Below are 25,533 nucleotides of genomic sequence, written 5' to 3' on the forward strand. Positions count from 1 at the left end.
GTGACCCCAGCACACCGCTACATGCACAGTGACCCCCAGCACACTGCTACATGCACAGTGACCCCAGCACACCGCTACATGCACAGTGACCCCAGCACACTCCTATATGCACAGTGACCCCAGCACACCGCTACATGCACAGTGACCCCAGCACACCGCTATATGCACAGTGACCCAGCACACCGCTATATGCACAGTGACCCCAGCACACCCCTATATGCACAGTGACCCCAGCACACCGCTACGTGCACAGTGACCCCAGCACACCGCTCCGTGCACAGTGACCCCAGCACACCGCTACACGCACAGTGACCCCAGCACACCGCCACAAGCACAGTGACCCCAAGCACACCGCTACACGCACAGTGATCCCAGCACACCGCTACATGCACGGTGACCCCAGCACACCGCTACATGCACAGTGACCCCCAGCACACTGCTACATGCACAGTGACCCCAGCACACCGCTACATGCACAGTGACCCCAGCACACTCCTATATGCACAGTGACCCCAGCACACCGCTACATGCACAGTGACCCCAGCACACCGCTATATGCACAGTGACCCAGCACACCGCTATATGCACAGTGACCCCAGCACACCCCTATATGCACAGTGACCCCAGCACACCGCTACGTGCACAGTGACCCCAGCACACTGCTACGTGCACAGTGACCCCAGCACACCGCTACACGCACAGTGACCCCAGCACACCGCTACAAGCACAGTGACCCCAAGCACACCGCTACACGCACAGTGATCCCAGCACACCGCTACACGCACGGTGACCCCAGCACACCGCTACATGCACAGTGACCCCAGCACACCGCTACATGCAGTGACCCCAAGCACACCCCTACATGCACAGTGAAGGTCCCGGAAGGAGACAGAGAAAGTGGGAAGAAGGATTTATTTAAAAAATTAATGTCTAAAACCTTCCTAAGTCTGATGGAAAACAATCTACACCTTCAAGAAGCTCAACAAACACTAAGATAACTTCAAGGAGATCCACACCCAAACACATCCGAGTCATACTGTTGAAAGTCGATGATAGAGAGAACCTTGAATGCTGCAAGAGAAAAATGACTCACTATACACCAGGGAATTTCAACAAGACTTACAGCTAAATTCTCATCAGGAACCATGGAGATCAGTAGGTGGTGAGATGGCGTATTCAAAATACTAAAAGGAAAAGATTGTCAACTAAGAATTTTATATCCAGAAAAGCTATCCTTCAAAAATAAAGGGTAAATTAAAGAAAAACAGAATGCATTGCTAGAAGACCTACCCTACAAAATACTAAATGAAGTCCTTCAAGTTGTAATGAAAGAAAACTTAGTAACTCAAATGTACCTTAATGAATAGTACCATTAAAGCTAAACTACGTAGGTAAATACACAAGATAGTACAAATATAATTTTGTACCTTTTTTCTGATTTCAAAGACAATGGTGGGGGTGCAAGGGTAGTTCAGGGGTAGAATTCTCTTGCCTGCCATGCGGGAGACCCGAGTTCAATTCCCAGTCCATGCGCTTCCCAAAAAAACAAATAAGAAAAACAAACAGGCTGCCTTGACTACGAAGCTGTTCAGGTGGCCGCGCTCTATTCGGTCTATGGAGGCCAGGCTGTCAGATTGCGGGCGGGGCCAAGATGGCGGCTTAGTAAGGTACGTGCGTCTTAGTTCCTCCTCCAGAGCAACTACTAGGTGAACAGAAACAGTGCAGAACAGCTCCCGGGGCCACGGCAGGGAATGGACACACAGCGTACCCCAGACTGGACTGGCTAGTCTGACTGCGAGACTCGGCTGCGGTGAAATCCCCGAGCGGCGCACGATTTCCCAAGCAGCGGCAGCTGTGGCAGCCGGAGCTCCTCCGTCCCTCCTTCCCGGGCCGGCTAAGAGTCTCGGAGAGGCAAGTTTCCCAAGCTGCGGCGGCCGGCGCCCCTCTTTTGCGGGTGGCTTCCTGGTCCAGCTACGAGTCTCGGATCAGAGGGCTACCCAAGCCGCGGTGGCCCTCCCCCGCGGGCGGCTTCCTGGTCCGGTGGGGAATTCCCCAGGCCGCGGCGGCCAGTGACCAACGCCACTCCCCCGCGGGCGGCTCCCTGGTCCGGTGGCGAATTCCCCGGCCCGCGGCGGCCGGCGACTGACACCCCTCCAGGGAGAGGAGGGAATTTCCGACAGTGGCAGGGACTGGGCCCAACCAAACACCAACAGGGGAATTAATAAAGAAGCCACAGGTTTCCCTCAAGCCACGGCGGCTGACGCCCCCACCACGCGCGGTCCCCCGAACCAACTGAGAGAATTGGATCGGAAATCCCCAGGCCGCAGAGATCGGTGACCGGGGGGACCCCTTCCAAACACGTGAGACAAATGTGTGCCACGAGCGCCACCTACTGGGCAGGATAAGAAAAACAGAACCCAGAGATTTCACAGAAAAATCTTCCAAACTTTTGGATCCAATACCCAGGGAAATCTGTCTAAATGCGCAGATGCCAACAGAAGATAACGGATCACGCTCAAATAATTGAAAATATGGCCAAGTCAAAGGAACAAACCAATAGTTCAAATGAGATACAGGAGCTGAGACAACTAATGCTGAATATACGAGCAGAAATGGAAAAGCTCTTCAAAAATGAAATCGATAAATTGAGGGAGGACATGAAGAAGACATGGGCTGAACATGAAGAAATAGAAAAACTGAAAAAACAAATCACAGAACTTATGGAAGTGAAGGATAAAGTAGAAAAGATGGAAAAAACAATGGATACCTACAATGATAGATTTAAAGAGACAGAAGATAGAATTAGTGATTTGGAGGATGGAACATCTGAATTCCAAAAAGAAACAGAAACTATCCGGAAAAGAATGGAAAAATTTGAACAGGGTATCAGGGAACTCAAGGACAATATGAACCGCACAAATATACGTGTTGTGGGTGTCCCAGAAGGAGAAGAGAAGGGAAAAGGAGGAGAAAAACTAATGGAAGAAATTATCACTGAAAATTTCCCAACTCTTATGAAAGACCTAAAATTACATATCCAAGAAGTGCAGCGCACCCCAAAGAGATTAGACCCAAATAGGCGTTCTCCAAGACACTTACTAGTTAGAATGTCAGAGGTCAGAGAAAGAGAGGATCTTGAAAGCAGAAAGAGAAAAACAATCCATCACATACAAGGGAAACCCAATAAGGCTATGTGTAGATTTCTCAGCAGAAACCATGGAAGCTAGAAGACAGTGGGATGATATAATTAAATTACTAAAAGAGAAAAACTGCCAACCAAGACTCCTATATCCAGCAAAATTATCCTTCAAAAATGAGGGAGAAATTAAAACATTCTCAGACAAAAAGTCACTGAGAGAATTTGTGACCAAGAGACCAGCTCTGCAAGAAATACTAAAGGGAGCACTAGAGTCAGATACAAAAAGACAGAAGAGAGAGGTATGGAGAAGAGTGTAGAAAGAAGGAAAATCAGATATGATATATATAATACAAAAGGCAAAATGTTAGAGGAAAATATTATCCAAACAGTAATAACACTATATGTTAATGGACTGAATTCCCCAATCAAAAAACATAGATTGGCAGAATGGATTAAAAAACAGGATCCTTCTATATGCTGTCTACAGGAAACACATCTTAGACCCAAAGATAAACATAGGTTGAAAGTGAAAGGTTGGGAAAAGATATTTCATGCAAATAACAACCAGAGAAGAGCAGGAGTGGCTATACTAATATCCAACAAATTAGACTTCAAATGTAAAACAGTTAAAAGAGACAAAGAAGGACACTATATACTAATAAAAGGAACAATTAAACAAGAAGACATAACAATCATAAATATTTGCGCACCGAACCAGAATGCCCCAAAATACGTGAGGAATACACTGCAAACACTGAAAAGGGAAATAGACTCATATACCATAATAGTTGGAGACTTCAATTCACCACTCTCATCAATGGACAGAACATCTAGACAGAGGATCAACAAAGAAATAGAGAATCTGAATATTACTATAAATGAGCTAGACTTAACAGACATTTATAGGACATTACATCCCACAACAACAGGATACACCTTTTTCTCAAGTGCTCATGGATCATTCTCAAAGATAGATCATATGCTGGGTCACAAAGCAAGTCTTAACAAATTTAAAAAGATTGAAATCATACACAACACTTTCTCGGATCATAAAGGAATGAAGTTGGAAATCAATAATAGGCGGAGTGCCAGAAAATTCACAAATACGTGGAGGCTCAACAACACACTCCTAAACAACGACTGGGTCAAAGAAGAAATTGCAAGAGAAATTAGCAAATACCTCGAGGCGAATGAAAATGAAAACACAACATATCAAAACTTATGGGATGCAGCAAAGGCAGTGCTAAGAGGGAAATTTATTGCCCTAAATGCCTATATCAGAAAAGAAGAAAAGGCAAAAATGCAGGAATTAACTGTCCACTTGGAAGAACTGGAGAAAGAACAGCAAACTAATCCCAAAGTAAGCAAAAGGAAAGAAATAACAAAGATTAGAGCAGAAATAAATGAAATTGAAAACATGAAAACAATAGAGAAAATCAATAAGGCCAGAAGTTGGTTCTATGAGAAAATCAATAAGATTGATGGGCCCTTAGCAAGACTGACAAAAAGAAGAAGAGAGAGGATGCAAATAAACAAGATCAGAAATGGAAGAGGAGACATAACTACTGACCTCACAGAAATAAAGGAGGTAATAACAGGATACTATGAACAACTTTACGCTAATAAATACAACAATTTAGATGAAATGGACGGGTTCCTGGAAAGACATGAACAACCAACTTTGACTCAAGAAGACATAGATGACCTCAACAAACCAATCACAAGTAAAGAAATTGAATTAGTCATTCAAAAGCTTCCTAAAAAGAAAAGTCCAGGACCAGACGGCTTCACATTTGAATTCTAACAGACATTCCAGAAAGAATTAGTACCAACTCTCCTCAAACTCTTCAAAAAAAACGAAGTGGAGGGAAAACTACCTAATTCATTCTATGAAGCCAACATCACCCTCATACCAAAACCAGGCAAAGATATTACAAAAAAAAGAAAACTACAGGCCAATCTCTCTAATGAATACAGATGCAAAATTCCTCAATAAAATTCTAGCAAATCGTATCCAACAACACATTAAAAGGATTATACATCATGACCAAGTAGGATTCATCCCAGGTATGCAAGGATGGTTCAACATAAGAAAATCAATTAATGTAATACACCATATCAACAAATCAAAGCAGAAAAATCACATGATCATCTCAATTGATGCAGAGAAGGCATTTGACAAGATTCAACATCCTTTCCTGCTGAAAACACTTCAAAAGATAGGAATACAAGGGAACTTCCTTAAAATGATAGAGGGAATATATGAAAAACCCACAGCTAATATCATCCTCAATGGGGAAAAATTGAAAACTTTCCCCCTAAGATCAGGAACAAGACAAGGATGTCCACTATCACCACTATTATTCAACATTGTGTTGGAAGTTCTAGCCAGAGCAATTAGGCAAGAAAAAGAAATACAAGGCATCAAAATTGGAAAGGAAGAAGTAAAACTATCACTGTTTGCAGACGATATGATACTATACGTCGAAAACCCGGAAAAATCCACAACAAAACTACTAGAGCTAATAAATGAGTACAGCAAAGTAGCAGGTTACAAGATCAACATTCAAAAATCTGTAGCATTTCTATACACTAGCAATGAACAAGCGGAGGGGGAAATCAAGAAACGAATCCCATTTACAATTGCAACTAAAAGAATAAAATACCTAGGAATAAATTTAACTAAAGAGACAAAAAACCTATATAAAGAAAACTACAAAAAACTGCTAAAAGAAATCACAGAAGACCTAAATAGATGGAAGGGCATACTGTGTTCATGGATTGGAAGACTAAATATAGTTAAGATGTCAATCCTACCTAAATTGATTTACAGATTCAATGCAATACCAATCAAAATCCCAACAACTTATTTTTCAGAAATAGAAAAACCAATAAGCAAATTTATCTGGAAGGGCAGGGTGCCCCGAATTGCTAAAAACATCTTGAGGAAAAGAAACGAAGCTGGAGGTCTTGCACTGCCTGACTTTAAGGCATATTATGAAGCCACAGTGGTCAAAACAGCATGGTATTGGCATAAAGATAGATATATCGACCAATGGAATCGAATAGAGTGCTCAGATATAGACCCTCTCATCTATGGACATTTGATCTTTGATAAGGCAGTCAAGCCAATTCACCTGGGACAGAACAGTCTCTTCAATAAATGGTGCCTAGAGAACTGGATATCCATATGTAAAAGAATGAAAGAAGACCCATCTCTCACACCCTACACAAAAGTTAACTCAAAATGGATCAAAGATCTAAACATTAGGTCTAAGACCATAAAACAGTTAGAGGAAAATGTAGGGAGATATCTTATGAATCTTACAATTGGAGGCAGTTTTATGGACCTTAAACCTAAAGCAAGAGCGCTGAAGAAGGAAATAAATAAATGGGAACTCCTCAAAATTAAACACTTTTGTGCATCAAAGAACTTCATCAAGAAAGTAGAAAGACAGCCTACACAATGGGAAACAATATTTGGAAATGACATATCAGATAAAGGTCTAGTATCCAGAATTTATAAAGAGATTGTTCAACTCAACAACAAAAAGACAGCCAACCCAATTACAAAATGGGAAAAAGACTTGAATAGACACCTCTCAGAGGAGGAAATACAAATGGCCAAAAGGCACATGAAGAGATGCTCAATGTCCCTGGCCATTAGAGAAATGCAAATCAAAACCACAATGAGATATCATCTCACACCCACCAGAATGGCCATTATCAACAAAACAGAAAATGGCAAGTGCTGGAGAGGATGCGGTGAAAGAGGCACACTTATCCACTGTTGGTGGGAATGTCAAATGGTGCAACCACTGTGGAAGGCAGTTTGGCGGTTCCTCAAAAAGCTGAATATAGAATTGCCATACGACCCAGCAATACCATTGCTGGGAATATACTCAAAGGAATTAAGGGCAAAAACTCAAGCGGACATTTGCACACCAATGTTTATAGCAGCGTTATTTACAATTGCAAAGAGATGGAAACAGCCAAAATCTCCATCAACAGATGAGTGGCTAAACAAACTGTGGTATATACATACAATGGAATATTATGCAGCTTTAAGACAGGATGAATTTATGAAGCATGTAATAACATGGATGGACCTAGAGAACATTATGCTGAGTGAGTCTAGCCAAAAACTAAAGGACAAATACTGTATGGTCCCACTGATGTGAACAGACATTCGAGAATAAATTTGGAATATGTCCTTGATAACAGAGTCCAGCAGGAGGTAGAAACAGGGTAAGATAATGGCCAATTGGAGTTGAAGGGATACAGATGGTGTAACAGGACTAGATACAAAAACTCAAAAATGGACAGCACAATAATACCTAATTGTAAAGTAATCATGTTAAAACACTGAATGAAGCTGCATCTGAGCTATAGGTTTTTGTTTTGTTTTGTTTTGTTCTTACTATTATTACTTTTATTTTTTTCTCTATATTAACATTCTATATCTTTTTCGGTTGTGTTGCTAGTTCTTCTAAACCGATGCAAATGTACTAAGAAATGATGATCATGCATCTATGTGATGATGTTAAGAATTACTGATTGCATATGTAGAATGGTATGATTTCTAAATGTTGGGTTAATTTCTTTTTTTCCGTTAATTAATAAAAAAAAAAAGAAAAACAAACAAAAACCGAACAAACAGACAAAAATTTAACAAATGATGCTGCAATAACAGGATACTCACATGGAAAAATAATGAAATGTGACCCCCCATACAGCATACAAAAAAGAAGAAAAAGACAATGGTGTAAACAATAATTATAAAACTATGTTGATGGACTTATAATGTATAAAGATGCAATTTGTGTGACAATAATAGCACACAAGTAGGCAATCTCTACCAAAAATCCTAACTTGTTTCTTTCTGGAAATTGACAAGTGGATCCTAAAATTCCTAAGGAATTGCAAGGGACCAAGAATAGCCAAAATAATCTTGAAAAAAGAACAGTGTTGGGGAACTCACACTGTAGATTTCAGAACAACTGCAGCACTACAGTAACGAGGCAGTGACCTGACCTGAGCATTAACAAGGAGATCAACGGAATAGAAAGGAGAGCCAGAAATAAACCCTTTCACTTATGGCAATTGTTGTTCGCAAGGATGCAAAGAATAGTCTTTTCCACAGAAGGTACTGGGACAGCTGGATTTCCACAAGCAAAAGAATGAAACTGGACCATTACTTCACACCATAAATAAAAATGAACTCCTAATACATCAAAGATATAAATGTAGGAATTAAAATGATAAAACTCTTAAAACATAAGCCTAAATCATTGTGGACCTTGGACTGGACAATGATTTCTTAAATACTGTGATATTTAGTCTTACCTGTCAGATGGTTAGACATACCAGGTACTTAAACACTTATCTGGGTGTGGCTGTGAAGGTAATTTGAAGATGTGGTTAAAACCTCCAATCAGTTGACTAAGTAAAAGAGATTACCCTTATAATGTGGGTGGGCCTCATCAAATCAGTTGAAGACCTATTGAGCAAAAATGCATTTTCCAGAGTAGAAAATATTCATTAAGACAGCAGCATAAATTCCTGCTTGAGTTTCCACCTGCCAGTCCTACAGATTTCAGATTTACCAGCCCCCACAACACATGAACCAATTCCTTAAACTATATCTCTTTATTATATATGTAATATATGCTATACTATTGGTTCTTAATTTGATACCAAAAGCATGAAATACCAAAGAACAAATAAATAAATTGGACTTTATCAAAATTAATGTTCTTTGTGCTTCAAATGACACTATCAAGAAAGTGAACGGATAACCCACAGAATTGGCAAACATATTTGTGAATACAATATCTGAAAAGGGATTTGTATCCATAATATACAAAGAACTCTTACAATTCAGCAATAAATAGACAAATTAAAAATTGGGCAAAGGATATATAGACATTTCTGTAAATAAACTATTAAATGGCCAAGAAGTACATGAAGGAGATGCTCAGCAACATTGGTCATTAGGGAAATGCAAACCAGACCACAACGCGATACCACTTCTCACAAGGCTGTCTCTGATCAAAATGGCAGAGTACAGCAAGTGTGGTTGAGGATGTGGAGAAAGTGGAACCCTCACACACTGCTCATTGGAAAATAAAAGGGAACATTGGCTTTAGAAAACAGTCTGGCAGTTCCTCAAAGAGTTAAATGTAGATTTTCCATGACCCAGCAACTCTACTCCTAGATAATCTCTGTGAGAAATGAAAACGTATTTCCACACCAAACCATGTACACAAATGCTCACAGTGGCATTATTCGCAATAGCCAAAAGTTAGAATGGTCTAAATGTCCATCAACTGTTTGAATGAAGTTCTGAGACATTATGCTCAGTGAAGTAAACCAGGCACATAAGGACAAAACTGAATAATATTTCTTAAGATAGATGACTAGAAATAGGAAATTTGCAGAGACAGAAAGTAGATTAGAAGTTTCCAGGAACAGTGGGGAAGGAGGGGTGTTTGTTTGTAAAAGTTAAAACAAATAAATAAAAACAAAAACACAATACTATGTTTTTAAAGGGAGAGGTAGGAGGAGCAAATGTGAATATAGAAAACTCTTGAGAAGCAGAGACATGGTACCGAAGCTGTAGAGTGGGAGGATATAGTACAGGGCTGGTTTTGGTTTTGCCTTGCTTTGCTTTGCACAGAAGATGTTATTGAGCATGTCTTCATGTTGGTATCGAGAGAGAAATATGTATGGTGCGGGAGAGGGGTAGGTCAGGAGAGCGGTCCCTGGGCAGCTGAGAAGAGCTGGGCTGCACTGGCAAGGGTCCACATGGCAGGGGTGGTGGGTACAGGCTTGACAAGGGGGTGACACCAAGGTGAAGCTTGCAGAAATTTCCATCTTGCTCCCTTTTCCTCTGTGACAAGGGGAGCCACATCATCAGATGTAAGTGAGGAGAGATGATGGAAGATGAAGGTTTAAATAGAGACGGAAAAGTGTGAACAGATCATCAAGGAAAAGGAAGAGCAAATGGGACAGGGAAATGTCTGAGGACCTGTCGGAGGTTGGGTCATGAATGCAGGGACTGGGGGGGCAGGATTGAATTTTTTTCTCGTGCGAATCCATTTGCTGAGGGGCAGAGTGGACTAAAACTTAGATTTTACCAGGGGCAGATCCCACAACAATGGACGGCTTCTTATTTTCACCCAAAAGCCCAGGGCTCCTCCCTCTCAGCTACCAGGCCCGTAAACACCTCTTGCCACCCACTCACCCCCACGCCAGAAAAGTGGTCTGTTCATACTATGGAATATTATTCAGCCATGAAAAGGAATGAGGCACTGATACATGCTACATCATGAATGAACCTTGAGGATGTGTTAACTGCAAGGAGCCAGTCACCAAGGACCCCTTTTATGTGATTCCATTTATATCATAGAATTCCACTTATATAAAATATCCAGGATAGGCAAATCTATAGAGAGGGAAAGTAGATTCGTGGTTGCCAGGGCTGGGGGAGGTGGAAATGGGAAATGAATACAAATAGGGGACTGCAAAAAGAGTTCATTTCAGGGCAGTGAAGATGTTCTGAAATTGAACAGTGATAGTTGGTCGACTCTATAAATATACTAATAACCACTGAACATGCACTTTTAAAACATGAATTTAATGGCATATGAATACTATCACAATAAGCTGGTAAAAAATATATTTCACTAGGGCCTGCCCTCCGGACAGGTCAAACACACATGGAGGGTATTGATGACCTTCCATTACAGAGGTTAATCCATGGGATCGGGTCGGGGTAGGGGCAGTCAAATTAAATACTTGTACTTACCTGAAATGAAAAGGCCATTATGCTGCCTGGTCTACTTAGTCACAGAATCAAAGCCCCCCAATCAAAGAAAAGTCTAATTTGGAATTAGACTCTAAGGAGAAGGAATGGGGGTCAGTCCGTTCGTGAATTATAAAAATTATCAGATCGATAAGAAGAAAAGGCTTAACTGAACTCCAACCCTTACATAGTTCCTTATTATATTTCTTGAGGCTATTTTACAAGCTTGGGTTGCTGGAGTATTGAAAGCCTGTTGCTATAAAGCAATCACTTTAGTAATGTCTGCTCTATTTCTGGGGTCCCTTTGCTCCTTTGAGGCCATAAGCCAATAAAGAGCTCTTGACCAGTAGGTATGTCTACAGATGAAATCAAAATTCCATCGCTTACAGAATGCTTGACAACATCCTAGAAGGCAAAATCATGCCACACTCAAGGAGGTGTTGCCTACTTAGGAAGCAGGAAACTGGAAAGAAGGACACTCTCACACTTAAACAGAAAAAAGCCAGAGTGTCTCTAGCACAACCTTTCTTGAGCCCATGAGAGAGCTGAGCTTGCAAGCCAAGTGACTAGCCTGAAATCGAGGAAAGCTCGGCACCTCTATCAACAACTGGAAAGAGTCCGAAGGCTCACGCTATTTGCAGTTCTCATGGATGTTGATAAAAGATATGGCAGCCCTGAATCAGACAGAGCACTTTATGCTTCACATCCCAGCCTTAGCAGCATGTTCACATCAGGTCCTCCTGCCCCCAAGTCCCAGGGGATGGTGCAGAAGGCTCAGGGGGGTTATGCTAATGTGCAGGAGCCCAGAGCGGAGATGGGGGAAAAGGAGAGCAAACCTGTCCTCACGGGGCACCAGAACACAAGAGAAATCTGAATCCTTTGGCTACTGAGAGTAACCACAGCAACAAAAGAACAAGCTCAGCTCTTTCCTTGGTCAACTTAACCCTCTCCAAGGGCCTAAGACAAGATGAGGCATACCGGTTACTAGGCATAAATATTGTTGACCTCAGTCTCTACAATCTTACCCTAGTGTCAAGGGGGAAAAGCTTACGCTAAAAAGCAAGGGGCAGGAGAAGGCACTGCCTGGAGACAAAACTGTCAACAGAACCAGACCCAGATAGGACCCGGGTGTTGGTCATGTCGGACAGAGAATTAAAAATAACTATTCGTCACATGTCAAAGACTCCGTGGGAAAAGTATACAGCATGCATGAACAGATGGGAATTGGCAACTGTAAGAAGGAACCCAACTGAAATGCTAGAGATAGAAAACACCTAATACAGAAAATACCAAAGGCCCAACAGTAGACTCGACGCAACTAAGGAAAGAGTAGTGACTCTGAAGATAGACCAACAGAAAGTTCACAAACTGAAACACAGAGAGGGAAAAAGTGTTAAAAACAACCCACAACAGCGCACACAAAGGCGGGTCCCCACTGCATGGTCTAATATTTGAGTAACTGGAATCCCAGGAGAGGTAAGAGTAAGTGCCCTCCCCCCGGGCCAGTTTCAAGCGATGTCACTGAATGCAGACTGGGAACTGCTGCCTACAGTCAGCCCTCATGAATTGGTGATAAGGAGGGTCCATCACATGTAAGAACCCAACTAGAAACCTGTTTTTAAGTGCAGAACTAAAAGGATGGGAAAGCTCTACCGTGCAGATACTAATCAAAAGCAAGCTGGGGTGGCTCTATTAGCACTAGACAATGTAGACTTCAGAATGAAGAATACTAGGAATGAAAAGGGACATTACATAATGATGAAGAAATCAATTCAATAAGAAGACACAGCCATGTAGATGTGTATACATCTAACAACAGAACTTCAAAATATGTGAAACAAAAACTGGTCAAACTGTTCTCAATCCTCCTCTCTCAGTGATTGATGAAACAATAGGTAATCAATACGGATACAGAAGGCAAACGACCCTATGGAACAACTTACTCTAATTGATGTTTATAAAACACTCACCTCACCAACAACGGACTATGTATTTGTTTGGAAGTAAGATAGACCATATTCTGATATATAAAACAAAGCTTAACAAATTTTAGAGGTTTCAAATCATGCAAAGTGTGTTCTCAAACCATGATGCTATAAGTAAGAAATCAATAACAGGAAAATACATGGAAAATCCCCAAATATTTGGGAATTAAGCAATACACTTCTAAATACCCATGGGCTATTTAGAAACAAGAAGATATTTTGAATTGAATAAAAATGAAACATATCAAAATTTGTGAGACTTAGCTAAAGCTTACTTAGAGGGAAATTTGTACACTAAATTCTTACATTAGAAGAGAAGAGGGTGTGCAAATGTAGTTCAGTGGTAGAATTCTCACCTGCCATGTGGGAGACCCAGGTTCGATTTCTGGTCCATTTCCTTCCCAAAAAGCAAACAAACAATCAAAACAAATGAAAATTCAATAAATGGTGCTGCAATATGAGATCCTTATATTGAAAAATAATGAAATGGAATCTACCATACAGCATACAAAAAGAAGAAGAAGAAGAGAAGAAAGGTCTGAAATCAATGACCTATGCTCCCATCTAAAGAAACTAGAAAATTAAGGGTAAATTAAACCCAAATTAAGCCAAAGAAGAAAACAATTAAAATGAGAGCACAAATCAGTGAAACTGAGAATAAACAGCAGTAGAGAAAATCAGTAAAACCAAAAGCTGATTGCTTGAAGAGGACAATCAGATTGACAAACTTCAAGACACACTGACCAAGGGAAAAAGAAGGCACAAGTTACATGTAGCAGAATAAAAGAGGAGACATTACTACAGACCCTAGAGATATTAAAGGAAAATAGTACTGTTATACTATATTTCTATTGTTGCTGTGACAAATTCCTACAAACTTGGTGACTTAAAGCAGCACAGATTTGTATCTTACAAATCTGGAAGTCAGAAGTCCGAAATGGGTCTCATGGGCTAAAATGGAGGTGGCAGCCACCTGCATGCCTTCCTGAGGTCACAGGAGAGGAGCTGCTCCCTGGCCTTTTCCAGGTGCTAGAGGCCACCTTCATCTCATGGCTTGGCCCCCTCTCCCAACTGCAAAGCAGCAGCTAGTATCCTCAAGTCTCGCTCTGACTCTGCTTCCATCAGCATGCTTCCTTCCCTGAGTTTTTAAGGGACCCTTGAGGTGACAGTAGGCCCACATGGGTAACCTGGAATATGCTCCCCATTTCAAGGTCCATAACTCAATCATACCTGCAGAGCACCTTCTGCCGTGTAAGGTAACATGTTCTCAGGTTCCAAAGACATGGGCCTCTTTGAGGGGCTGCTATTCTTCCCACCACGCTGAGGGACCATGCCACAGGCATGCATTGCATCATTTAGATGAAATAGATAATTTCCTTGAAAGGCACAAACTGCCCAAGTTCATTCAAGAAGCAACAGGTCACCTGAATAATTTTAGATAACCTAGAATTAAATGCATATTTAAAAGTCTTCAAAGAAAAAAACAACTTCCAGGCTTTCATAGTATCAAATTTGTGTGTGTGCTGCCTTGGCATCCATCTTACTCTGGCCAAGCCAATTACCTCAACATTGACCGTTGGTCAGTTAAGAAGCTGATTTCCTGCCCTGATGCATGAACACCCTCAGAGCACAAACCTACATCTGTAGTCCCCACGCATACCATCCACACAGCTCCCCCAAAACCCACAGCTGGTCCCAAGTGGTGAGCTGGCCATCCCCCCTGCTCTCAGACTCCCAGTCCCTTTCCCTTTCCCTTTCCATGAGCATTTGCTTTAAACCAACAGATCCTTGGCTCCCATGGAATCCTCCTGTACTGGTGTGGAGCTGTTAAGCACCTAGAAAAGGCCATATTCTTTTAATTCATCCCTGTGGGTGCAAATCTGTTGTGAGTGAGAACTTTTGATCAGGTTGTTCCAATTGAGATGTGACCCAGACCATTCAAGTTGGGTCTTAATCCTTTTACTGGAGTCCTTTATGAGAGGATGAAAGAAAAAAAAAACAGAGAAGTTCGGAGAGAGCTTAGAGAGAAAAGCCCCAGAGAAGCTAAGAGAGGACCCACAGATGAAGCCACTGGAGCCAGGAACTGAAAGCAATGAAACCTGGGAAAGAAGGACCACCAGGCGTGGCCATATACCTTCCCATGTGACAGAGGAACCCTAGATGCCAGCAGCCTTGCCTCAGAGAAGATATCCTCCTGTCGATGCCTTCATTGAGACATTTTTGTGGCCTTGGAACTATAAATTTGTAAACTAACACATCTCCATTGTAAAAGCCAACCCATTTCTGGTCTATTGCATTCCAGCAGCTTTAGCAAACCAAAAACACCTACTAACCTCCCCCTCAGACCACAATAAAGGTGCATGGGCATGGGCCCCTCTCCCTCTGCCAGTATGTTCCCACACACTGCCTGAGCCCCTGAGCCAATTGCACTTACCCATTTACCCCTCATGGCTCCCCCACCAACCTTTTTCATGCACTCTGGCCTCGGTTTCCCATTGTTCCCACACCCCTAACCTCCACCTGGACCCGCATTTAAAATCCAAATTAATTTGAAACGCAGGCCCAAAGTCTCCACTGTAAATCTCTACCAAACATTTAAGGAAGATTTAATACTAATTATACATAAACTTTTCCAAAACATAGAAGAGGAGCCAAAATTTACAACTAATTTTATGAGGCCAGCACTACCCTGATACAAAATAAAAGATGAAGATCTTACAATAAAAGAAAAGTACAGACCAGTATCCCTCATGAACAGAGATGCAAATATCTTCAACAAAATGCTAGCAAATCAGACCCAGCATTATATAAAAAGGAAAACATATCATGTTTATTAGAATGGACTCAACATCCATCCATGGTAAAAAAAAAAAAAAAAAAATTTTAATTAAAACCTTCAGCAAACCAGAGAACTTCTTCAATCTGATAAGAGACATTTGTTTTAAAAACCTACAGCTAACATCATACCCAATGGTGAAAGATTGAATGCTTTCCCCCTAAAGTAGGAAATAAGGCCAGGATGTCCTCTCTCACCACTGCCATTCAGCATCATCCTGGGAAGTCCTAACCAATGCAATAAGACAAGAAAAACAAATAAAATATATACAGACTATAAAGAAAGAAAACCATCTTTATTCACAGGCAACATGATTGTCTATGTAGAACACCCAAAGAGTCTCTAGAAGAACTACTAGAATTAATATGTTGTCTTGCCAATAAGAAATGAGAATGAAAAAAGTGCCACTGACAATGGTACCAGTACTAGCAGCAATACAGTAGCAGGTTTATTTGTAATTCCCCCAAAACTGGAAACAACCCAAATGTCCCTCACCTGGGAGATGGATAAGCTGATGCATCCATAAAATGATAACTCCTCAGCAATAAAACAAAATAAATTGAACTATTGATACACTCAACCATATGGCTGCATCTCAAATCCATTATGCCACATGAAAGAAACTAGTCCCGAAAAGGCTCTATACTGAATGATTCCACTCTATGACGTGCTGGGATAGGCAAAACTATTGGGATAGGAAACAGATCGGTAGTTTCCATCAGCTGGGGGTGGTGGCAGAGACTGACTGCAAAAGACACGGGAGGGGGGTTTTGATGATAGAATTGTTCCACATCTGTTTACCAAAACTCACAGAATTGTACATTAAAAGGGTAAATGTTTTCTGTATGTAAATTATATTTCAATATTTTTAACTAGAAAAAGTTTGGGTGAAAAACTTTAGGACACACTCATTTACATTTGACACATTCATTTGAGGAGGAAAGCTAATACCTTGAAAGAAAGAATCTCAGCTCAAAAGCACCACATTAAGTCAATGAAACAGATTGTTACCAGCAGGCTGAAGTTTAGCAGCAGGTGCAAGGTCACGTGCTTAAGGACAAAAAATAAGAGCAGAATGAAGAAAAATGCAAAGACGTTTGAGAGTAGTTGAACATGGCAGGAAAACTCTTAAGGTGGCCCCCCAACGACTCCTGTTTCTTGGCAGCTCCCCTCGGGTGTGGGCAGGACCTATGATTTTCTGTCAACCGTTAGGAAATGCAAAAGTGACAGAATGTATGGAGTCCATGTATATGATCACAATGCAACATTATGAGATTTTCTTTCTAGGAGACCCTTCCTTGGAAAGGGCTGTGGGTGAGGAATTGGGGATGGCCTCCAGCTGACAGCAGTGACAACCGCAGCCTTAGAAACGAAGGCAGCCACAGCCCCATCTTCCACACCCCAGCTGAGCTGCAGATGAGACAACAGCCTGGCTATGTGCGGGCGCAGCCCTGAAACCGTGATGCAGAGAACCCAGCTACGCTGTACTGGGGCTCCTGATCCACAGAAACTGAGATAATGCATGTGTGCTGCTTTTGATAAGTTTGTGGTGTATTGTTACCCAACAAGGGATAATTAGTATATTGAGACCATTTATCCCATGATCATAAAATCTGCTGACTAGTTGTTCCCCTTCTGTAAAGCAGTCTTAGTGCAAGGAAAGAGTTATAAAGACCACAAGAGATTTAAGTTATGCAAAAAGAGCACCTTGGCTATCTCGTTTTGAACATGGGAATGATGTACCTTCAGCTTCTACACAATCAGAATCTCTGAAAATACCTACAAATGACTCGGATAATTTAAACAGTCAGTAGTCACCTGCTTCAACGATGACTGATGGTCACTTAAGAGAACTCTGAAATGGAAAGCACTGAGCTATTTTCAGTTCATCTCTTTCCTTGGGCCCCTTTCTCCTATCTGTAAGCAAGTCCTGTCACTTCTTGCTCAGAAATGTCTCAGCTCCGAGCCCTTATCTCGTTCCCCTGGAATTTGCAGCCTCCCCACTTGACACGTGGGTTAGGCAGCAGGAATACTTCTTGCCCCTCGTATGCCTCCTGTGTGGTGTAGCAGGGTAAGTTCCCTTAAGAACATCAGTCACCTGCCCAAGACCCCTCGCCGCTTCTCTGCTGCCAGCAACAGGAGTTCTCTCACATAGGACAACCGGGTCAGAACCGGGATCACTTTGATTCTACTCTGCTGTGTTAGTTTAAGCAAGTTATTTGCAAAGTTCAGTCTTTAAGTGTTATCACAACACTTCACACTCTCAGTACAACCTCAGTGCTGGAAGCCTTTGGCCTCTCAACATCCAACCCTTGTCCCCGGCCAGTCCTCTCCAGGAAGGTCAGCCTCGCGTTCCACCAGGCTCGTGGGCTGCCCACTTAGGCAAGCTCAGCACTGCACCAGGCCCCCTGGCCTGCCTGAAGGTCACCCACCTCCAAGCCTCAGGCTAAGCCCTGCCTTTCAGAGAAGCTCCACTGAACCCTCCAGCTCATAAGACTCGTCCTTCCCTGAACGCCTACTGAACTCAGAGTAGGAATTGCCCTGTTTTCCACGTAATTATTCCCTTACTGTATTACTTCTGCCTCCCCACATGGATGGGCATTTGCATTGGGAAAGGCCATGTCTCATACCCTTTTCTGTCCCACACAAGGCTAGCGTGGCACTGCTACTCAACAGGCATCCGATACCTGCCAAACGAATGGGAGAATATCCTCTTCCACTGTGTAACCAACGCTGCCACTAGCTGACAAGATCTTTTCCTTCTGTGGGTAACATCTATTTATTGGGTGTTTCCTGGCACTACTCCAAGCATTCTGCAAAAATTAACGCATTTAATCCCCTTACCAACTCTGTAAGGTAGGCACCATAAAGTCCCATTTAATAGGTGAGGAATCTGAAGCATGGAGAGGTTAAGGAGTTGGCCATGGCCACACAGACAGCAAATGATGGAGCCCCAAATCAAACTCTGCCGAGCCAGCTCCAGATTGTCTTTGCAAATGAATTCAAGACTGGGTAGCGGCAATCTTCTGTGTTGATAGACGTTTTACAGCTCACATAGACACATCTCATGCTGAGATCATGAATGCAAATAGTCCTATTCCAAATTTTCCAGCAACAAATGTAGCTTATAAAAATACAAGCAATCGCCCACAGTCAGACAGCTGGTAAATGGAGGATGCAAAGCTGGAGTTTCCACGTCGGCTCTTTCCCTGGTGTCCTCTCCTGGGCTGTTCCAAGAAGGCAGGGCTGTGGCCAGCCTGTGTCCCCGGAGGCCAATGTCCAGGGCAAGGTCGTGGAGGGGCGACAGCCATCCACCTCGCCTGCGAAGGCCTCTTAACACCCTGCTCAGTTCACGCCAACTGCTGTGGGAAGCGGAGAGACCCAGAGACAAGTGTCCACATCCAAGACAAGTGTGAAGCTGGGATTCAGTCCAGCTTCCAGGGGAGAAATTATTCATTCAACTCTTTAAACATTCTTAGCACTGGTATTTCAGAAGCAGAAAAGTGGGGCTGTTCCTTGAGTAGGAAAAGCAATTTAAAAATCTAGAAACAACTATGACTAATAGTTGTCACGTGTAGAGAGTAAATTTAGTCTTGTCCTTTTCCCCTTTCTTGTAAGACGCGTAAAAACGTGTCCTGCTGCCCTTAAAGGGTTTGGAATCCGTGGCCGCGGGGCTCCCTGGGCACTTGCGATCGCGGTTGCTTCTCATTCCCAGCGCCCCACAAGTGCGCGAGGCAGACTTCCCATAGAAACCCAGGGTCCCAGAGAAGCCATCCAGATGTCGGCAGGACAGAAAGCAAGCAGGGGGGCCATCGAGGCAGCTGGAAAGGAGAAGCTGAATTAAGTGGCTGGCACACTCGAGCCTAGGCGTGCAGGAGCAGAGGGCGGAGCGAGGGGCTGGGGCTGACCCCTTCCCTCCTGGGGCCGGGGCAGAGGCAGTGGCATTTGGGTTGGGGTCAGGTGACGACGGGGCCCTGGGGGAGACCCATGTCCACGGAAGTCTGAGACTCGCGGAACAGGGGAGCCAAGCCGGGCACAGGGACACGCGTGGGGCAGGTAGTGAGGCGGGGGCAGTGTCGGGAACGAGAGAAGTGGGGGAACGGTGGGGAAGATTCGGGGAGCAGCAGATGGGCCATGGGGCGATCACGGGGTATGGCAGTGAGTGGGCCCTCGGCCCCCCTGCCGGGTTTCCTTCTCTTCCCCTGGGGGTGCCCGGACAGTGTCCTTCCATTGTCCCCACTGCTGAGAGCCCAGGGTGGCTGCCCCTGGGTCCCGCTGGGTCCAGCGATGTCTAGGCAGGTGCTTCCCACCCCCACTCACACACACTCTTGCAGGTCTCCACCTCACAGGGGCTCCCCTCAAATTCATCACGTGTCTCCATCCCCACCCCGAACCCCCGCCTGAGCTCCAAGTCCTCCCTGGGCATGGCCTGCCCTCCTAGCCACCTTGCTCCTTCCTCGCCCCGCAGTCCCATGGGCTCCCTGAAGACGCAAGCAGGCCCGACTGCCTCACCTGGCTGTCGTGTGCACCTTCCAGGACCCTCGGCACCCAAACTGAACAGCATATCATCTCAAGGCCCTGCGCGCCGGATCCTGCAGGCTCGTCCCCCTTGGTGAACCCCTGGTGCTGGGACACCACCACGGTGCGCCTCACTGCAGCTGAGAACCTGGGAATCCTAATCTCAGGCTCAAAGGGAGCTTGGAAATAACTCGGCTGTTTTCCATTTGCTGGAGAAATAGCCTCTCACAGGTCTGACCAACGGCCATCAGCCTGGTTCCCCTGGAACCCTCAAACCTGGCCCTTCCCCAGGGCACCCACCTCAGTAAATAGCACCCATGTCCAGTTAGTTCTGCAGCTAGAAACCTGGGTACACAAACTTCTTCCCATCCCTCCCACGTTCAGCTGCAAATTCCCCTGGGTCTCCTGTTGAAATGTCTCACGCTTCTGGACTAAGTTCTGCCCTTCCTGAACCTTCTTTCGCGAAAGGTCTTCCTGAAGGCCCCCCACCTGCCACTCCCACCTTAAAGCCGTTTCCCACCGTGCTCAGAATAAAAGAGTCCCTGCTCCTGCCCTTCCCGGCGGTCGCACCCAAGCCAGTGGGGAGGCGAACCCGGGAGAGGCGATGAGTAGAGCCGCGGCCGGCGGGGTCCGGGGACTCAGGGGCCCCTCGGCAGGCGGGAGTGGGTGCAGCCCTGGGTCTCGGCACGGAGTGGGGCGGTGCCGGGGGGGCGGCATGCCTTGCCCTCCCCTGGGAAGGCGGCATTCAGAACTCACCCCGGGGGCCCTCCTGGAGGAAGTGGCCTCCCTGAGCTCTCGGATCCCTGTGAAGCCCTCCTGCACCCTCGCTGAAGCCCTGCTCGGACTCACAAATGTGGAAAACCGCTCACACGTCTGGTGGAGGGGACCGGTCAATCCACAAGGTCATCTGGGCAAGGGAATGCGGCCCTTAACAAGTGGAGGTGCTCCAAATGTCCTGGTGTCGCCAGGGGCTGCCCAGGACACACTGACCAGGGGGGAAACGCAGGGTACCAGACAGTACATAGAGGAGGGCACTGCCATTGCTTACATGATCTGTGTGTGTGTGTGTGTGTGTGTGTGTGTGTATGTGTGTGTGCATGTGTGCTGGTTTGAAAGGGTGTACATACCCTAGAAAACCTATGCTTTAATCCTAATCCCATTTTGTAAATCCCATTTTGTAAAGAAGCAGTTTCTTCTAATCCCTGTTCAGTGCTGTATGTTGGAAACTTTAATTAACTTATCTCCATGGAGATGTGACTCAATCAGTGTGGCTATTAAACCTGATTAGGTGGAGACATCCCTCCACCCATTTCAGGTGGGTCTTGATTGGTTTTACTGGAAGCCTTTAAAAGAAGAAGCACTTTGGAAAAAGCTAGAGAACAAGAGAGAAAGCCACAGTATTCAGAGAGAACAGAGAAGGACGACAGAACGCTACAGAGCCATGAAGCACAGAGTCCACTGGCCAGACTTTTTTTTTTTAATTTTCTTTTATTTTTTTTAATACAAAAAACCACCAAATAAACACAAACATTCCTATTTTGATCGTTCCATTCTACATATATAATCAGTAATTCACAATACCATCACATAGTTGCATATTCATCATCATGATCATTTCTTAGAACATTTGCATCAATTCAGAAAAAGAAATAAAAAGACAACAGAAAAAGAAATAAAATGAAAACAGGAAAAAAAAGTATACATACCATACTCCTCACCCCTCCCTTTCATTGATCACTAGCATTTCAAACTAAATTTATTTTAATATTTGTTCCCCTATTATTTATTTTTGTTACATATGTTTTACTCATCTGTTGATAAGGTAGATAAAAGGAGCATCAGACACAAGGTTTTCACAATCACACAGTCACACTGTGAAAGCTGTATCATTATACAACCATCTTCAAGAAACATGGCTGCTGGAACACAGCTCTACATTTTCATGGCCAGTGACTTTTGGAGATGAAGAAGGAAAACCCCTCCGGGGAAGCTGGAGAGGAAGCTAGCAGATGACACCATGTTTGCCATGTGCCTTTCCACTTGAGAAAGAAACCCTGAACTTCATCGGCCTTCTTGAACCAACGTGTCTTTCCCTGGATGCCTTAGATTGGACATTTCCATAGACTTCCTTTAATTGGGACATTTTCTCAGCTTAGAACTGTAAACTAGCAACTTATTAAATTCCCCTTTTTAAAAGCAATTCCGTTTCTGGTGTATTGCATTCCGGCAGCCAGCAGACTAGAACAGTGTGTATATATGCAGGGAAAAGCTGGGAGGGGAACTCCCTCTGTTTCATTCACCGTTTCGTGCACTCTGCATGCGTTTACCCATTCAAAATGCAAACACCCCTTTAAAAGAGGATGGCATTTGTTATGGGTTGAATTGTGCCCCCCCCCCCCCAAAAAAGATACGTTTAAGTCCTAAACTCGCTCCTGTGAGCGTGACCTCATTTGGAAACAGGGCCTTTGAAGATGTTATGAGTTAATACGAGGCCACAGCGAATCGGGGCCCCCCACCCGGTCTGACTGGTGTCCTTGTAAGAAAGGGGAGTTGGACCCCACGGCCACAGGGAACCCCCCACAGGACACTGGAAGAAGCATCCATAACCCAAGGGCGCCCGAGGAGGGCTGGCAACATGGGAGCCAGAAGAGGTGGGCAGGGACCCTACCCCAGGGGTTGGGGGGGCACAGGAACCTGCCGACACCTCAATTCCAGACATGTGGCCCTAATTGCAAGAGAATAAATTCCTGTTGTTTTAAGCCCAACACAAACACACACACTCAGACACTCCCCCCCACCCCACCCCCCCGTTCGTGGTCCTTTGCTAGGAGGCCCTGGGTGGGATTTAAATTAAGAGAAAAACCTTAGATTTTTCAGAATTGTCTTGGGAGCACCCGTTGGAGCCCTTGCGATTTCTCTCGTTCCGGGAATTCGCATCCACTAACACAAAGGAGCTGGCGGAGCCCCAGGGAGGAGAAGTCCCTGCGGTGGCCACGTCTACCCCCGCTCGCTGCCACCCTCCCCGGGGGCCGGGGCCGTGGAGGGGCGCGCAGTCGAGGGGGCGCAAGGACAGCTGAGCCACGAGACACCCCGGGGGAGGCAAGGCCGGGTCCCTGTGCTGGGAACCCGGCTCCGAGGCGGAGTGGAGAACAGCAGCCGCCACAGCCCGCCGGGCCGGCTCGGGGTCAGCTCGGCTTCCGCAGTGGGCCGCCCGGTCGTCGTGGCCGCGCCGCCACCCGATGCAGGGCCCCGGCGGGCGTCAGCGCGCGCCCAGGCAGCACTAGCCACTCCGGTTATACAGGCGGGGTCGCCGCCTCTTTCCCTCCACTCCTTTCTCCTTTCCTTTCCCCGCTTGTTTTCCGCTTTCCTGGCCCGAATGCTCCAGGGGCAAACGCCACTACAAGGCGTGAGTAGGGGGCCCCTCTGCAAAGGAAGCGGGGTGCGGGGCAGGCTGGGAGGGGGCTGCCGCTGCTCTCCCGACAGCAGGAAGGGCAGGGCGCCGAGATTCGATTAGGCACCGCGGAGCTCGTGGTCTCTCCTTTGACCAACTTTTGTTGAGCTCCTACCATGAGTTAAGCCTTGTGTGGCCCATATAAAACAAAGGAGCTCACGGGCCAGCACTGTGGGGAAACTGAGGCCCGACCCTGAGCTGTAGGGCCAGGGTCCTGCCTCACTGGATGCTGCCATGTTTTCCAGGCGGTTCTGGAAAGCAGCACTGGAAGGGAAGGTCTTGTCCTGCTGACCCACCCCTGCTCCCCGAGAAAGCAGGAGGGTCCAGAATGAGGAAAGTTCTGGTTGGCTTCACCCCACACAGCAAACCCTCCAGGGAGTTTTCTCCCAGGTTCTCACCTCCAGTGACTGGAAGTAGCTTTGTTGTACCTGGTGGGTTCACAGCTCACCTGGTCTTATGCTGGAAGACAGGAAAGAATTTCACCCGAAGCTCTCCACAAATCAGAAGTGTTTTCCTTCCTCCTCACCGCTCCTTCCCCACCACACATTCATCACTTGCCAGCCCTGCTCGGGAACTCTCTAATGGCATCCGCCCTGACCTTTCTGTAGTACTAAAAGGCAGGCAGATGCTCCGTTGCAGAATTCATCAGAGGGCCTATCATGCAGCTCAGAGAAAAATGAGCTTTATTTTGAACAGGAATTCAGGGAAGGCGTGGGTGTGTGCTCGCTCCTGCAGAGCACAGGAGCAGGGGAGTCATTCCCAGCTTCATTGATGTTGTGAAAAAGCAACCCTTCGATGTCTTAAAAATTAAGAGAGCTAAATAGTGAAAACTTCCTAAAATTGCTTTTGAAGAACCACAAAGTTTAAAAAGCATTAAAAAATGTTAATCTGGTTAAATTACAAATAAAGACAAGGTCAAAAGAGAAGCACAACTACCTAAATTCCAAAACCTCAGTGTCTTGCTCATGCCTGAAATCAGCCAGAGTCTTCTCATTTCCTGGGCCTCTCGGAGTCCCCACAACACCCTAGGAGAATCCCATGGGGCAAGACTCATCAACAAAGCTCAACGCTAGTGGTCCCTACCACAAAATTCCCTTTCAAAAGTTCAAGTCTAGATTAGACAATAGCACGTTTCATCACCTAAAGTTAGGAATTTATAATGTAAATAAATATCTTCCTCTTTGTCAAGTGTCAGTCATCTGAAAACGAGCTTGCAGACTGCCCCTGCTGAGTCGAGCAGGGATCACAGTCGTGGGCACCGCAGGGTCGCAAAGACCCCCGTGACTCCCCCAAGAGGCAGGTAAACCCTGGCAGGGCTGAACAGGGCGATGGGGCACCTGCCATTCCCCCTTGGAACATGCATTTGAAATTAAGTGCATATTAATCAACGTAATCAGGACTTTTGAGGGTTTTGTTTGTTTTTTTTTTACGAGGAAAGGCACCAGCTGGGCTTCCTCTGTCCTGCAGAACCTGTCCCGTGGCCCCTTTGGGTCTCCTCCAAACAGCAACCTCCCCACCCAGCCTGCAGGGTGCCGCCACCCCAGCCACGCCTGCAAGCCCTCACTCTGTCCACCTGCCTGACTTTGTCCCCAGCCCCACTTCCATTCCTAATCACCTCGTCTATTCATTTGTGACAGAAGAGGGACACGCCTTGTTTCCCCAAAGTACACCGATGTAAGATCAAAGGCTTACGACAGAGACATTTCCTCAAAAGTTGCACAACTTCCTACGAGACCCCTAGAGGCTTTAATAAAATAGAGTGTTCACTGATGCCCCCCGTTCCCTCCCAAAAAGCCA

This window comes from Tamandua tetradactyla, chromosome 1 (assembly GCF_023851605.1).
Source record: "Tamandua tetradactyla isolate mTamTet1 chromosome 1, mTamTet1.pri, whole genome shotgun sequence".
In the NCBI taxonomy this organism is placed as follows: Eukaryota; Metazoa; Chordata; class Mammalia; order Pilosa; family Myrmecophagidae; genus Tamandua; species Tamandua tetradactyla.